The sequence below is a fragment of the Perognathus longimembris genome, chromosome 23 (assembly GCF_023159225.1).
Source record: "Perognathus longimembris pacificus isolate PPM17 chromosome 23, ASM2315922v1, whole genome shotgun sequence".
Taxonomy (NCBI): Eukaryota; Metazoa; Chordata; class Mammalia; order Rodentia; family Heteromyidae; genus Perognathus; species Perognathus longimembris.
The window spans coordinates 15,611,307-15,625,549 of NC_063183.1; the positions used below are offsets into that span (position 1 = coordinate 15,611,307).

At 55.0% G+C, this 14,243-nt stretch overlaps 8 non-coding genes across 8 annotated transcripts; 1 reads left to right on the forward strand and 7 right to left on the reverse strand.

The window, feature by feature from the left end:
- Positions 1-437: 437 nt before the first annotated feature.
- Positions 438-509, reverse strand: Trnap-agg. The gene has a single exon. It is a non-coding gene; the product is annotated as a tRNA-Pro (tRNA).
- A 1,393-nt stretch (positions 510-1,902) lies between these two features.
- Trnak-cuu lies at positions 1,903-1,975 on the reverse strand. The gene has a single exon. It is a non-coding gene; the product is annotated as a tRNA-Lys (tRNA).
- A 634-nt stretch (positions 1,976-2,609) lies between these two features.
- Trnap-ugg lies at positions 2,610-2,681 on the forward strand. The gene has a single exon. It is a non-coding gene; the product is annotated as a tRNA-Pro (tRNA).
- Positions 2,682-3,228: 547 nt separating this feature from the next.
- Trnak-cuu lies at positions 3,229-3,301 on the reverse strand. The gene has a single exon. It is a non-coding gene; the product is annotated as a tRNA-Lys (tRNA).
- Positions 3,302-4,201: 900 nt separating this feature from the next.
- Trnap-agg lies at positions 4,202-4,273 on the reverse strand. Its single transcript has one exon. It is a non-coding gene; the product is annotated as a tRNA-Pro (tRNA).
- Positions 4,274-6,304: 2,031 nt separating this feature from the next.
- Trnap-ugg lies at positions 6,305-6,376 on the reverse strand. Its single transcript has one exon. It is a non-coding gene; the product is annotated as a tRNA-Pro (tRNA).
- A 1,436-nt stretch (positions 6,377-7,812) lies between these two features.
- Trnar-ccu lies at positions 7,813-7,885 on the reverse strand. The gene has a single exon. It is a non-coding gene; the product is annotated as a tRNA-Arg (tRNA).
- A 1,299-nt stretch (positions 7,886-9,184) lies between these two features.
- On the reverse strand, positions 9,185-9,257 carry Trnar-ccg. Its single transcript has one exon. It is a non-coding gene; the product is annotated as a tRNA-Arg (tRNA).
- Positions 9,258-14,243: the final 4,986 nt, after the last annotated feature.

The following is a 14,243-nucleotide window of genomic DNA, read 5'->3' on the forward strand; positions in this document are numbered from 1 at the left end:
CCCTGAGACTGGCCCGGGGAAAGAAGCGGGGGCAGGCTGCAGTTTGAAGAGTTTGCTCTGGAGGAACTCGGGCGCCCTGAATTTTTTTTTTTTCTTCCCCAAATTGCCTGCCTAGGGTGATCCTATAAGAAGGGGAAAAGCTCACGCTTTCCCAAAGGAAGGCCAAGTGCGCCCAGGGGAGGAGACGCCTATGGAAAGCTAGTGAGGCGCGCTCACCAGCGAACCATCTGGAAGAACCTTCACCTTGGACAACCCGGCAGAAGATAAATGTGTTATTTAAACCCCCCCCTCTAGCCCCTCACCCCAAAGAAACCTCCAACACATTACTTCCTAGGAATCAGACCTTGATGTTCCGCACGGAGGTCACGAGGCCCAAGCTTTAAGCTCTTTGACCCAAATATGGGATGGAGGAAAATAAAATTTTAAAGAGTAAAAATGGGCTCGTCCGGGATTTGAACCCGGGACCTCTCGCACCCTAAGCGAGAATCATACCCCTAGACCAACGAGCCACACGAATTACAGTGTCCGGCTGTCTTTCTGAGCGCCGTGGGACGCTGGGGCGGGGCTCGCGTAGTGGAGCAAGGAAGAGACTCGGGATTGAGACCCGCCCGTGCTCGAAGACGAGAGTCCAGAGCCCTTCGTCTGTCCACGATCCACAAAGCGGGGAGCAATCCCGCCGCCCCCAAATCCAGTGCCCCCCCTCGGCCCTGGCCCACCCACGACACTCACTCAACTTAGGGCAGATCGTCGGCGCGCCCCGGGGGCGGTTCGCGCTCGAGGCGTGTCACGACCCCTCCCACCCCGAGCTCCCAGATTCCGGCCGCCTGGACACACAGTCCCCCCAGATTCCCCGCCGGGCACCCGGAGCCCCCGGGGCCGGCTGCAGCTGCACGGAGGTTCCTGGAACCCGCGACCACCGGACTCCCTGCCCTGGCCACGCATCCGCCTCGCGCGCGAGGTGGCACCTGTGGCTAGCTGGGGTGCCTCACCCCACATACCGCATGGGATGCCTAGGAGGGGGTGGGCGCCAGAGGAACGTGGATCCCGCGCCAGGACAGGCCAGCCATGCCCGTCCCCCTCGCCCCGCCGGAACACAGCCTTGCTGTGGGGTTCTCTTCCCTGCGGTGACTCGCTAACAAGGAAAAAGGGGGGACTTTGGTGCTGGGCGTTGGCCCTTGCCCTCTCTCCGGGCCAGGACAGCTGAAGTGCTGTACCCTGGTGCTCCAGGGTGGGCATCCATCGGGAAGGCAGAGCGTGGCCTGCGCGCGGACGTCCCACGCGCAGGAACGCGCGGGCTTGTCCCCGCAGGTCTCACTGTGCTCCGTGGCGCACTTCTTAGACCCATGGTGGAACTGAAATCCACAAAATCCCAACCCATGTCCCTGAGATTAGGACTTCCAGGCTCAATCAGGTCTGTGAGACGTTTGGGGGGGTGGGGGGGTGGGGTGAGCCTTAGTCCAGGCCTGTCCCCTCCTCTTCTCTATTTCCCGGCCACAACGCACAGCCACCGCTCCTGTATCCGCCCCGGCCGCAGGGTTCCCCAGATCAGGTTCGTCCAAGCGCCCTGTGCTCGCTGCCACCTGTCTCCCCTCCTCCCCCGTCCGCACCCCTTCCCGGATTTCCACTCCTAACTCCTTCTGCAAAAATTACCTTGTAAGGAAAGGATGGGAGATCTCTTCTTAGACACAAGCGGCTACAAACGGGCTCAGTCCTCTGGGGAAATGTGAGGGGGAAAGTACCCCCCGAAGGGTTGGATATCCCCTTGTTTTAGGGGTGCGATCTGCGTTTTAGATACGAGATTGCAGTTCCAAGCCCAGATAAACCCGAGAATTAGGCATTAGTTATAGCACAGAACACAATGGACAAACCCATAAATTATCCCCAAATCCATACAAAATGCCTCGCCCAACGTGGGGCTCGAACCCACGACCCTGAGATTAAGAGTCTCATGCTCTACCGACTGAGCTAGCCGGGCAGCTGCGCAGGTGTCCTCCTGAGTCTGACCTGTGTCCTCCAATCCCTCCCTGGTCTCGGGCAAAACCAACCAAGCCTCAGCTGAAAGCGCTTTCCAGAGGAAGGAGCATGGGGCCGGAGGGACGGACAGACAGACTCGCCGACGCCCGAGCGCCCCAGGCTCGACCCACCAGGCACTGCGCCTTTCTCTCCCGTCCCCCCAACTCTGGGATCCGAGGGCAGCATTTCCACTTCCTTCCCGGATCCCGACCCTCGGGAGCGGCTGTGAGCCAGGGAGGTCGGGGCGCCCGGTCCAGGTCGCTAGCCATGGGTGAGACAGGGGCCGTCTCCCTTCTGGCTCGTCAGGAGGACGGGAAAGCCCCGATATGGGTCCCCCATCCCCCCGCCCCAAGAGCCCCACGCGCGCTCTTTCCCGGCCGACCAGCGCCCCGGGATCACTGCTGCCGCAAGCAGGCAGAGAGGTCCTTCGGCCTCACCCTGCGGTGCCGAGCAGCGCCCCTCTGTTCCACCCCGGGACCCCAGCCTTTCCCCCCTGCCCTAGCCCCTACTCTCCAGGCAGACCTCCGGGACACTGTCCCAGCTGAGCCAGGCACAGACTACGTGGACAGAATAAAGGACAGAAGTTTCTGTGTGCTGGCTCGTTGGTCTAGGGGTATGATTCTCGCTTTGGGTGCGAGAGGTCCCGGGTTCAAATCCCGGACGAGCCCTGAGTTTTTATTTGAAACAATCTCTTTGGGTTGGAATGTAGCTCAGCGGCAAAGTACTTGCCTAACAGGCACAACGTTCTGGGTTCGATCCCCAATACCATAAACCAAACAAAAAGCTCAATCACTTTTGGTGATTGGAACAGAGAAGGAGAAGGTGAAAGCAAGGTGATCTGGGTGGCTGTCACCCTAAGCAAGGGGTACTCCAGTTCTAAGGTAGAGGCCAGAGACAGACACCCAAGGTCAGACCCCTTTTAAGGGAATGGCTCTCCCACAGACTGGGCTCTCCTCAGGTCTCAGTAGCACCAGTGACTCATGTTATACCACTATTCACTGCACAGTATAGATAATACACACTGAATAAACCGTCAAATTTTGTATTGTCGTGGTTTGTTAATAGTGGGGCTTTCAAGAATTTGGAAATGTTCTTGGTGAATACTTCTTACCTAATATTGTTTCCAGCATCTGATATATTATCTGAAGCCATTAATTTAACAGGTAAGTGAGGGATTGGATTCTCTTCAGTATAAGCTCCAATTAAAATTACACTCGCCCAACGTGGGGCTCGAACCCACGACCCTGAGATTAAGAGTCTCATGCTCTACCGACTGAGCTAGCCGGGCACGTGTAAATGGCTGAGCTCCTTCTTATTAAGCTACCTCAGAACCTAATGCTGTCCTGGTGATGAAGGTGAGAGTAGGTCAGTGCAAGGATGATTCTCACACCCGCCCCTCATCCCATCCCCACTCCCTCCCTACACCCTCACAGCTCTGGAACTGTGACTTCCAAGTTGTGCAGTCTCCCTTCTCCTCAGGTATATTTACCCTGGAGCCCTTAGCTTCAGCTCTGAAACAGGCCCTGTGTGCTTGAGGGGACGCTCCGAGAAGACACCCCCTTGTCTGAGTCCTCCCAGAATGTGTCTGCTGGGGTTGTTTTGCATCCCTAACAATTGAGCAAGACTTACAAATATCTTGTGGTCAACCAGCTAGCTCAGTCAGTAGAGCATGAGACTCTTAATCTCAGGATCATGGGTCCGAGTCCTATGTTGGGTGGAATTTCCAGCCTCACTTTTCTGATCTTTCTTCCATGTTCCTTTTTGAGCAAGGCCCTTTAGGGAGCGATACTGTGAACACATGTGGGAATGTCACAATGAAAGCTCCCCCAATCACTAATGTAAACTAATATTTTTTTTAAGTAGAAGAAAAAGAAAAATGTTCCATAAGTAGTGGGTACTGGAGGGTGGGAGTTTCACAGCCAGCTGCCAGGAAAAAAAAAAAAAAATGAATGAATGAAAGACACCACCCTGTTGTTACTTATCCACAGTCATAAATAATAAACTTTCCTAGGGTTATACTTTGACAGTGAGGGCTGGTGCCAGCTTGGCCATATAATCATCATACCCCCAATTACTGGCTTCAGCCTAGCACACTGCCAGAAAACATTCCATAAAGCCTGAGCGCTCAGCTTGGCTTGAAAGAGGTTCCCGGGACACACCCTTGCTGCTGTCTTACCTTTAAAAAGCAGGGCTCGTCCGGGATTTGAACCCGGGACCTCTCGCACCCTAAGCGAGAATCATACCCCTAGACCAACGAGCCAGATGGCTATGATGGCCTTTATCTTGCTCTATGAATTTAACTAGGCTTTGCTCCTATTCCCCAAACAGCAATTGTTCTGATTTCTTTTCCTGGAATCGTCTCTTTTTTTCTGTTATTTGTAGGAAGAAGCTTTGACTCTGGCCCCATGGTAGTGAGGAGAATGCTTCAGCGCATCCATACTATGAGACTCCAGATGGGAAAGTTTGTGATTCAAATCCTGCTCTTTCCCCACTCCAGAGAAACAGACTATTTTGTTGATGGAGCAAGTCCTCTTTCCAACACGTGGCTAAAAGGCTGTGGCTGGGTTTGGACTCCCCAGAAGTGTTGTTGGTCCCAAATGTGCTCCTGGAATTCATCTATCTCCCATGTCTCATATTGGAAAGGAAAAAATCTACCAGACAGCAGCTCCAGGCTCCACCCAGCGTGGCTGCCTCAGACCAACTCCAAGGCTACTCAACCTGAAATCCCAACAGAAGGAAAGAGTATGGAGTCTCACTCTTCCTGAGCCTAGAGACCCGCTTCCAGGTGGGTGGCTAGGCTGTGTGTGTGTGTGCATGTGTGTATGAAGTATGTGGGGCAGGAGGATGAGTGCTCCTTGCTCTGGGAGGCTCCTGAAAAAAGTAGACACCGCCAGAGCTGGGACAAGTTGCCTCTTTATCCACTCTCCCCACTTGGACACCTGGTCTCAGTGTCCAGGCCAGACCTAGCTACCGGGGCCCAGTGCCAATCAGAGTCCAGCATATACTGGGCCTGTCTCCCATCCAACCCCACAGGCCTGCTGGGAACTCCACCCTCACGGTAAAAGGACTAGAAAAGCAACCTGTGGTGCCTCTGAGCTTTGGAGCCAAAATCAGAATAAGACATGTTCCCCAGGATCCTCCTGCACAGTATAGATCTCTGCTCGGGACTGTCTGCTCACTGCTTTCTCTGGGTGAATGGTGACTGAGGGCTGCCATATATAGAGACCAGAACCCAGATGTGGCTGGAGGGGAGGGTGAAGTCAGGACTGAAGGAGGGGCAATCACAGATTCAGAGACTTGAAGCTCTGCAAGTAGCAGAGGCAACAGGGACTTCCCTCTTAAAGAACCACCTGACTAAGAGCTTGGTTACTCCTTGATCCAAACCAGGCCTGAGGCAGGAGAGGCAACTCACCCGACCAACAAAGACACCTGGATGAGCTTAGTGGCTAGGACTCAGTTCTGGCCTCTATTAACTGCCGCTTGTATTTTGCATTGCGATACATTGATACTTTCATCCAATCCCTGGAGGCACTGTCCCTCCCATTAGCTGATTTCTGCACATCCAATGTAAAGACACCACTCAAAGCTTGAACCCCAGCCACCTCCTTTACATAGGCTCCCACTCTCTGGACCAGTGTCTGCCTGTCCTCATCGCCAGGCTATAACAGACAGTTGGGGCAGACTGCATGCACCAGAGCCCCACGACATTTTCTTGTCCTCCTGGCTTATTCCTTCCATGAAAACAGCCTATACCAAACTTCCAGTTACCGCCACGGATGGTGCCTTGTCCCCTGCTTTGGAAACTCTTCCCAAACAAACTATCCATTTCAACAGCAGGCATCTCCCCCTCTGCAGGCCTCACTAGACCGGACTAGTCGTCCTCGCAGCGGTGGCTCCTGCGCTGGCACCGTGACTCGCCTTCCCGCGCGCGCACACAGCCCAGCTGCCTGCCCTCGGTGACCCCAGGACCGAGGGACGGCTGGGGAGACGCGGTGGTTTCCTCCCCGGGCATGTAGAGGGCCGGTTGGCGAGTCTCCCTAGACAGAAAGGACATTGGAAAACGTAGGCCCTGTTGGAACTTGAACTTAGGAAAACTACAGGTGCGGAACAAGTGCCATCTCCGAACCCCGCAATTGCCTGGCACACACCACCGACGTACGCGTGGGGCTGGACCTGCCCTCAGTCCCAGGTCGCATTCCCTCCCTCGGCCACCCACACTCTGAGGTCCAAACCTCAGGCCTGGGCTCAGAGCTCGGCATCCGCCGCGAGGCACTCTTCAAAAAGTTGACATGGGCTCGTCCGGGATTTGAACCCGGGACCTCTCGCACCCAAAGCGAGAATCATACCCCTAGACCAACGAGCCGCCGCGGTGAGGCGGCCCGACGCCGGTCCTAGGAGGCCCAAAGCCGAGGCCCCGCCCCGCTCCGCCCCGCAACGCGACGCGTCGCGCCGCGCCCGGCCCCGGAGCCGTCCACGTCGCTCAGCGAGGAGTTCCCGGGAAGGAGGTGCTCGCTCCCCTTCCCGAGGGAGCCGCCGCACCCCGCCGCAGCCCCGAGCGTGCCCGGAGGCTTGGAGGGGGCCCGCGCAAGCCCGGGGGTCTGACGATGGACCCCAGCCCAGAACCCCAAGCCCTGGACCGTGAGGAAACTCACGGGAGTGCGCGGGGAACCCACCGGGACCCCACCGGGACCCCGCGGCTCCCGGCCTCAGCCAGGACCCACTTTGGCCAGGGCTCGGCCAGGAATACCCGAGAAGCTGGAAGAGCGGGACGCGGAAGCCGGGTGGGGTCCGGTCCCTGGGCTCCCGAGCGCTGCGTGCGCTCCGAGCTTCCCTTCCCTCCGGCACGGCAAGCAGCCAGCGATCCAGCTTCTCTCCTGGGATCCCGGCTGGTTCCCAGGGCTCGATCCCCAGATCCGGCTGGATCACTCACAACCTCAGCTGGGATCTCACTGGTCATCATCTCCTTGGCCCAGACCGTCCGGCTCCCAGGAGCTGGATGGGGGTCACAGAGGCCCCCGAAGCCGCGCAGACTCGGGGCCCACGGGCTCCGGGACACCCCGGAAGCCGAGGGCCTGGCATTGCTCGGATCTATCTGTTCTAGGAAATGGCATTGTGTGATTCTGGAGATAAAACGCAGGGCCTCCAGCTCCTGGACGAAGGGCTATACCTGTGAGCTACATCCACAGTCCCCAGCCTATGATTTTTAAAGCAAACCTGGAATTTAATCCCTAGGTAATTGGATGTCTGTAAAAGACGAGCACATATAAAAATACACAGACCCGCAATACAATTTTCATCAAGTGGAATGGATGGGTTTTATTGTTAAGGATTTAAGAAAAATTAGCCTGCTTTGGTTTTATTGGAGGAGTTTCATTGTGACAGTTCTGTACTTAAATACAATGCATTCCATTATCCTCACCCCCTATCACTCTCCCATCTCCTCCTCCTCCCCTCCTCTTCCTCCTCCTCCTCCTATTTTAAAATCCTTTCATCTGGTTTTAAAGTTCTATTTTCATATTTATATATCAGGTATTTGGAGCATACTTACCTCCCCCCCCCCCAAAACCTGCAAAAACAAAGCCTATTCATTTTTAGTGTATATCATATAAAAGTGATGTTTCACTCACAGCTCTCTGAAACTGATTATGTCCTTGTGCCATGTTCATGTGTCACTGGAACATATTTTGATATAGCAGGATCAACAGTGTAAATGAGTTTACACTGGGGTTTCTTTTTAAATTATTTTAGGTTAGACCTTTCCTGACTTGTTTCCAAAGAAGCTTAAAATGCAGCTCCTCCTACCCCGGGTGGGACTCGAACCCACAATCCCTGGCTTAGGAGGCCAATGCCTTATCCATTAGGCCACCGGGGCTGACAAAGGAAAGTCTGTGATTGTCTCGAACCAGTCTCTTATTTACCTCTGTGTGGGTGCCTACAGGATTCCTTGCAGGTTTTTTTTTTTTTTCCTTTTCTTTATGTTTTACAATTCCCTGACCTTTCTGGAATCCCTTACCAAACTCAGTTTCCTCGAGAACCAAAAGAGATGGAGTATGTGGAGATAGAGCTCAAAAACTTGGAACATTGTAATTATCTGGGCTTATTAGTCTAGGAGGCATACATCATCCTTGGGGCACAAGAGATTCCAGGTTCAAATGCTGATGAGCCCTTTAATACTGGGATAGCTAGTAGGGAAACTGTGTTTGCGTGTGGGAACAGGACTTAATGCGCTCTGCAGCAGACATTTCCCAGAATTACCTACTACATGCAAGTCAGCTCAGTGCAGAGCTGCAGGGTTCTGGGTTTGAGCCCCATCCACTCTGTTTCCCCTCTATGTTTGTTACATTTATGAAGTTTTTGTTTATATTGACCAGCCCTTATCAAACTACTGAAACATGGAAATGTTGAAGGAGAAAGGCTCGGTGCACATCCTCAGTACCTGGGGGCGGCCCTTGCTCAGCACCTGACTGACTGACCTCTCTGGGCAGTGTTACAGGTACCCTCATTGTATGAACTCTAAGTGATCTATTAGATTCCGTTTTGTATTTTTTTGCAACAGATAGATAAAAGTTAATACATATGCCTATTTTGAGCATTAACTTGATTCCCTGTATGTGCAAATAATATCACAAGCAATCCCCCTCCCCCCCCTTTTTTTTTTTGCAGGTCATTAGGCTTGGACTCTGGACCTGGATAGTGTCCCTGAACTCAAAAAGCTCAAGGCTAGCACTCCACCACTTTTGAGCCATAGTGCCACTTCCGGTCTGGTAGTTGATTAAAGATAGTCTCACAGGTTTTCTTGCCTGGGCTGGGTTTGAACTGTCATCCTCAGATCTCAGCCTCCTGAGTAGCTAGAATTATAGATGCAGGGCTATACCAGCTCATGGCTCACAATAGATTTTTAAACGCACACTCATTCTTGATTGCTCTTAGAAGTACTCTGCACCCCACCAAGCAACCTAAACCACATCTGTCAGTTCTCCTTGCCTGGACTCTAATCCGGGTAGTTCAAGGTCTCTGGATTCAGCTTGGCCCCAGCTGCGTCCCATGTGTTGGGCCGATGGACTGCAGGTGCGGACACTCATTTAGTCTGGATATCTGTCTCACCTGCACCCAGGGAGCGAACGCAAATGCAGGAAAACCTTAAGCAGAATTAGGAAAAAGTAGACAGCTGCGACCACGAAGGGACTCGAACCCCCAATCTTCTGATCCGGAATCAGACGCCTTATCCATTAGGCCACGCGGCCCTGCACCGGTTCGTTTTGGAGCTTTTTCTCCATAAAGCTCGTTTAGGCGCCTGCGCGGTGCGTCGGGACGCGCATGCTTAGAACGATAAGCAACTCCGCCTGCGCGCAGCATCTCTGGCTGAATGAAGACCCATCGCTCGCCGAGGACCCGCTGTGCCACGCCTGGAACCGCGAGTTCCCGCCTCGGCTAGTCCTTCCAGCCCGGAAAAGCCTCGGAGGGGCCTCTCCCTTCTCTAGTCTTGTGGTGTGCTCGGGGTCCGGAGCTGCCCGCCGCTCGCCTGCGCGCCACCACTTCACCAACAGATCTGCTTAAGCACCGCCCCGCCGGAAAACACTGGCTGTGTCCTGCATTTCCTGGGCCCCGGCGGGCCTGAGGCACGGGAGCTCCGCGGAGAGGGTTGTGATCCCTGAGCCGCGCCCCTGCCCAGCCCATCGTGGGCGCTTTAGCCCCAGACGCAGGGCACAGACCCCGGTCGACTCCGATTCCCAGGTCCTGTCCAAGCCTTATCTCGCACGTCGCGGAACAGGCATTGCCCGAGCGCCGTGACCAACAGACTTTTATTGCTCGCCATCTGCGCGTCCACTCCCGCCCAAGCTGCCGTTGTGGACTAGAGGAATCTCAGGCGAGGATGCAGGGAAGCCGCGGGTCCCCTAGGGCCGCAGGCAGAGCCTGCGCCGCAGTGCGCCGCGCACCTCCAGACAGGCCTTGCGGAGCTCCTGGCAGTCGGGTCCCAGCACCTCCAGCTCACACACGCGCCTGTTGACCTGAGGGATCGCATTCAGCCTGCATCCGCGATGCTGGGCTGTTTGGGGCGCCGACTGGCACCCAGTTGAAGCCCTTGCTGGCTGTCTGATTTCACCATTTTTGGATAAGCTCTCCACCTGGAAGGAAGGGCTCCCCACCTCTAGGTCCTCCCTCACCTCCTCCCCCCCCCAGCCAGGCCAGCGGCCCCCACCTCACCCCTCAACACAAGCAGCTTCACCTCCCTGCAGAACTATTCTCAGAAGCCAATCCTATCCTCCTGCAGGAGCCCAGGGGCACCTCTCCCTCTTGCCTCTACAAAGCCCTGCTTCACCCCACACACACACCCAAGCCCCTGCTGGCCTCTTCTGTTCCCCATCACACCCCTCCCTGCAGGGCAATTTGGGGCTCTCCCAACCATGGTGTCTGTGAATGATGGCTAGTGTTGATCTTATTTGACCAGCAGTGGAATATCAAATATCCTGTGTTTGGTGATTTCCCATTGTGAAGGCCAGGATCTCTCCTCACCAGTGGGGCTAATGGGAGGTGATCAGGAGGCCTAGAGAAGTGGCTGCCCATCCCCACACCTGTGCTGGATCACACACCACCATAAACACACACACCTTGGTAAGCAGCTCCAGTATGTCTCCCCCAGGGTTGGCTCGGAGAACTTCCACCAGAGTCTGGACAAAGTCTGATCCTTTCTCATCTCGATAGGCTACAAAGCCTACATCAGGAAACCAGAAAGTCAGACTCAGGCCCCTACCCCTGGCTCCCAACACCCAGAGCCATTTCATGGCTCTGGGTCCACAGGTAGAAAAGATATAGGGAACAGGCTAGAGAACATAGCAGAGGCAGGATCTTCTTGCCTCTGAAACAAGGTGTTGCTGATATTTGTAGAGTGAACATCCACTATTGAACATTTACTATAGGCCTGTTGTACTCAGTACTGGGCAGGGCACAGAGGCAAACAGATCTGTCCTGCCCTTGAAGAACTTCTAGGTTGGAGGAAATGATGCATGGCAAGTGCTTGGCAAGGCCAGGCACTGGTGACTCACACACCTGTAATTCTAGCTCCTCAGGAGGCTAAGGGCTGAGGATTGAGGGCCAAACTCAGCCCAGGCAGACAATCTACAAGACTCTTAACTCCAATGAACCAGCAAAAAGCCAGAAATGGAGGTGTGGCTCAAGTAGTAGTATGCCAGAAATACATGAATATTAAAAATAACAATAATAATAAGGTACTTGGCACAGTTAGCACTGTTCACCATCTTTACTATTAGTGTTGCTTGGTTGCTTACTACAACCAAGTTGAAACCTCTGTGCTCCCACCCCAGCCCTGGTTACTCTTAACACTATTCTAGATCTTAGGGCAGGAAGCTGGGCCTAGAATAGCCACCGGCTTCTGTTTGTTCGTTTGTTTTTGGCCAGTCCTGTGGCTTGGACTCAGGGCCTGAGCACTGTCCCTGGCTTCTTTTTTTTTTTTTTTTGCTCAAGGCTAGCACTCTGCCACTTGAGCCACAGTGCCACTTCTGGCCATTTTCTGTATATGTGGTGCTGGGGAATTGAACCCAGGGCCTCATGTGTACAAGGCAAGCACTCTTGCCACTAGGCCATATCCCCATGGCCCACAGCCACCGGCTTCTTACCTTCAGCAGCTGCATAGACAGTCAGAATGTCAGCTTGGTCAGAGCTCTGTAGAGTGGCTACTTGGGCTACAGCTCCACTTCCAGCTTTTGGTGGCTAATTGGAGAAAAAGTCTAATGGGATTTTCCCACCCAGGCTGGCTCCATAAGCCTCAGATCTCAGCTTCCTGAGTAGCTAGGGTTACAGGCATGAGCCACCAGTGCCCAGCTGGAAATGTTCTTGAACAGTTCCCACCACCAGCACTGCCAAGCTCACACCATAGAAGGAAGTGAAGACCCACCCTGGACATCAGCATGGACCTGGAGCACATCTGCATGAGTAGGGACGACTGGAGGTGCCTGCAGCCAGCGCCAGTACCAGGGAAGAGCTCGTCCCACTCCAGGGTCTCTGTTCCCTGGGGAGAGGGTAAGCAGATACTTTCATCCTGTGGCTACCTGAGGATACCTCATGGCATGAACTCAGCTGCCAAAGCTCTGGGGGCAGGCCAGCTAGGCCTGAATGACCAGGGCTGGAGTTTGTGGACTTGACTGTGGGAGGGGTTGGGAGAGGGGGGTAGGGAAGAGCCAGCACCCGGGCTTCCTGGAGTTGGCAGCCAGCAAGGATGAGAGGCCAAGGACTTGTAGAGGAAAGCCAAGGCAAGAGGTGGCAAGGAGGCAGGACAGCTCACCCCCTCGGCAGGCCTGAAGCAGGAAGATCTTGGGGTGGCCCCGCAGTGCCTGACAGCAACTCAGCTGCTGCATCAGCACCTCTGGTTGTATCTCTTGCCCATCAGCCCCTAGGAGCTGCCCCTGTGGCCCACCATGGGCCATCAAGGCCACAAGGGCACAGCTCACAAGGCCCCCATCCATGTCCAGCCTCTCCCGGAAGTGAGCCAGCTCCTCTTGGAAGGCCTAGAGTAGGAACAGGATGTCCTCTAGGCCACAACCACCTAACCCTCACCCTTAGCTATTCTCTGCTAGGCTAAGTGGGTTTCTCCAGACTCTGGCCTGTCCCCAGACAATAAAGTGACCGCCCCAGGCATACACCAGGGAGGATGGAAGTAAGACTCGTGGGTGCATATCCTGCCTGTGATGTGAGAGATGCCTAGAAAGTTCCCAGCGTTCACTCCAGGCTTCTCCTCACCTGAGCTGTGGAGTCCATTCTTAGAGTAGTCTTGAAGCCCAGGGCCTGGCACAGGTCCTCCAGTGCTGCCACATCATGCTGTGCCCCAGGCCGATCCCGGGTCACAGCCAGGAAGAGAGCAGCCCTGGCTCCAGACAGATCATACTGAGCTCTGGGTCTGGAGTCTGGCTACAGGAATTAAGAGTGGTCTAGGAGACGCGCAGCTCCTCACCCCCTGACCTGGTTGTCCCACCTGCCACTGTGGCCACATTCTTGGACCCCCACCCTGTGCCCCTCACCTCAGGTCTCCCGGGCTCCACACCTCCCAGGCACAGTGCCCCCCTCAAGGAGCTCCAAAGCACTGGGAAGTTCCCTTGCAGAATCTTCAGCAACTCTGCAGAAGAGCTGTAGGGGTGAGACCACCTCAGAGGGCTGCAACCCAGGAAAGCTCACATCTACTGGCTATTCGGGGGTCACCTGCCAGAGGCAGAAGGAATGGGGATAGGTAAGATGGACCCAAGCAAGATCTACACTCCAATTCAGAATCGAGTTATTGCTTCCCCAGGCATGGATGGCCTCAAGGGGACAGTTGTCATATCATTTTCCCTGGCCCCCACCCCAAGTGTCAGCATGCAGAGGCAGGGACTGCTAGAGCAGGTATGGATGAAAGCTCTAACATGAGCACCACCTGGACAGATGCCTGACTGGGGGTGCTGGGGAACAGAGCTGGGGCTCATTCTTGGTCTCCAGGGCCACTCAGCACCACCCAGCTGCCCCATAGACCTTCTTCAGACCTTGAGGCCAGACCAGAGTCAGCCCCAGCCCACAGTCCCACACCCCACAGTCTTAACAGCAGCACTCTCCCCTTCCTAGGCATTATAAGAGGCACAAGGATGGTACTGCTGCCAGCCTAGAGGGGCCCATGTGAGGCATGGCAGGACAAGAGGGAAGGAAGGCCTGCTCCTGAGGGAACAGCTTGGGCTCACACAGTGTGTGAGATGATGGTGTGGGGGTTGTGGATGAACTTAACTGGAACTGACTCAGGAGAATTCGGCAGGGCCGGGGGGCCCATGAGCCTAGACCCTCACTCTCCCTCTGCAGCCCCCACCTCTGTCAGCAGCTGCAGCAGGGACCAGTGAGGACAGCGGCCACAAATTTCCCACAGGCCAGTGAGGAAGAGTCCAGACTGTGAGGCAGCTGATAGAGAAGCAGTACAGGACATGTGCATTGGCAGGAGGGCGCCCAGCTCTCACCCACTTTGTCCTCCCACAGCCAGGGTCCCTGCCTAGTCACTCACCCCCAGAGAGCAGCAGGAAGACTTTGGGACAGCCTCAAAGGGCTTCACAATGACTCAGTTCCTGGACCAGCAGCTGTGGCTGCCTCAGCTGCCCACTGAGGGCCACCAAGTCCACAAGGGCACAGGCCACAGGACCTCTGTGGGCATCCAGCTGCTACCGGAAACAAACCAGCTCCTCTAGGGGCAAGAACCAGGGCTG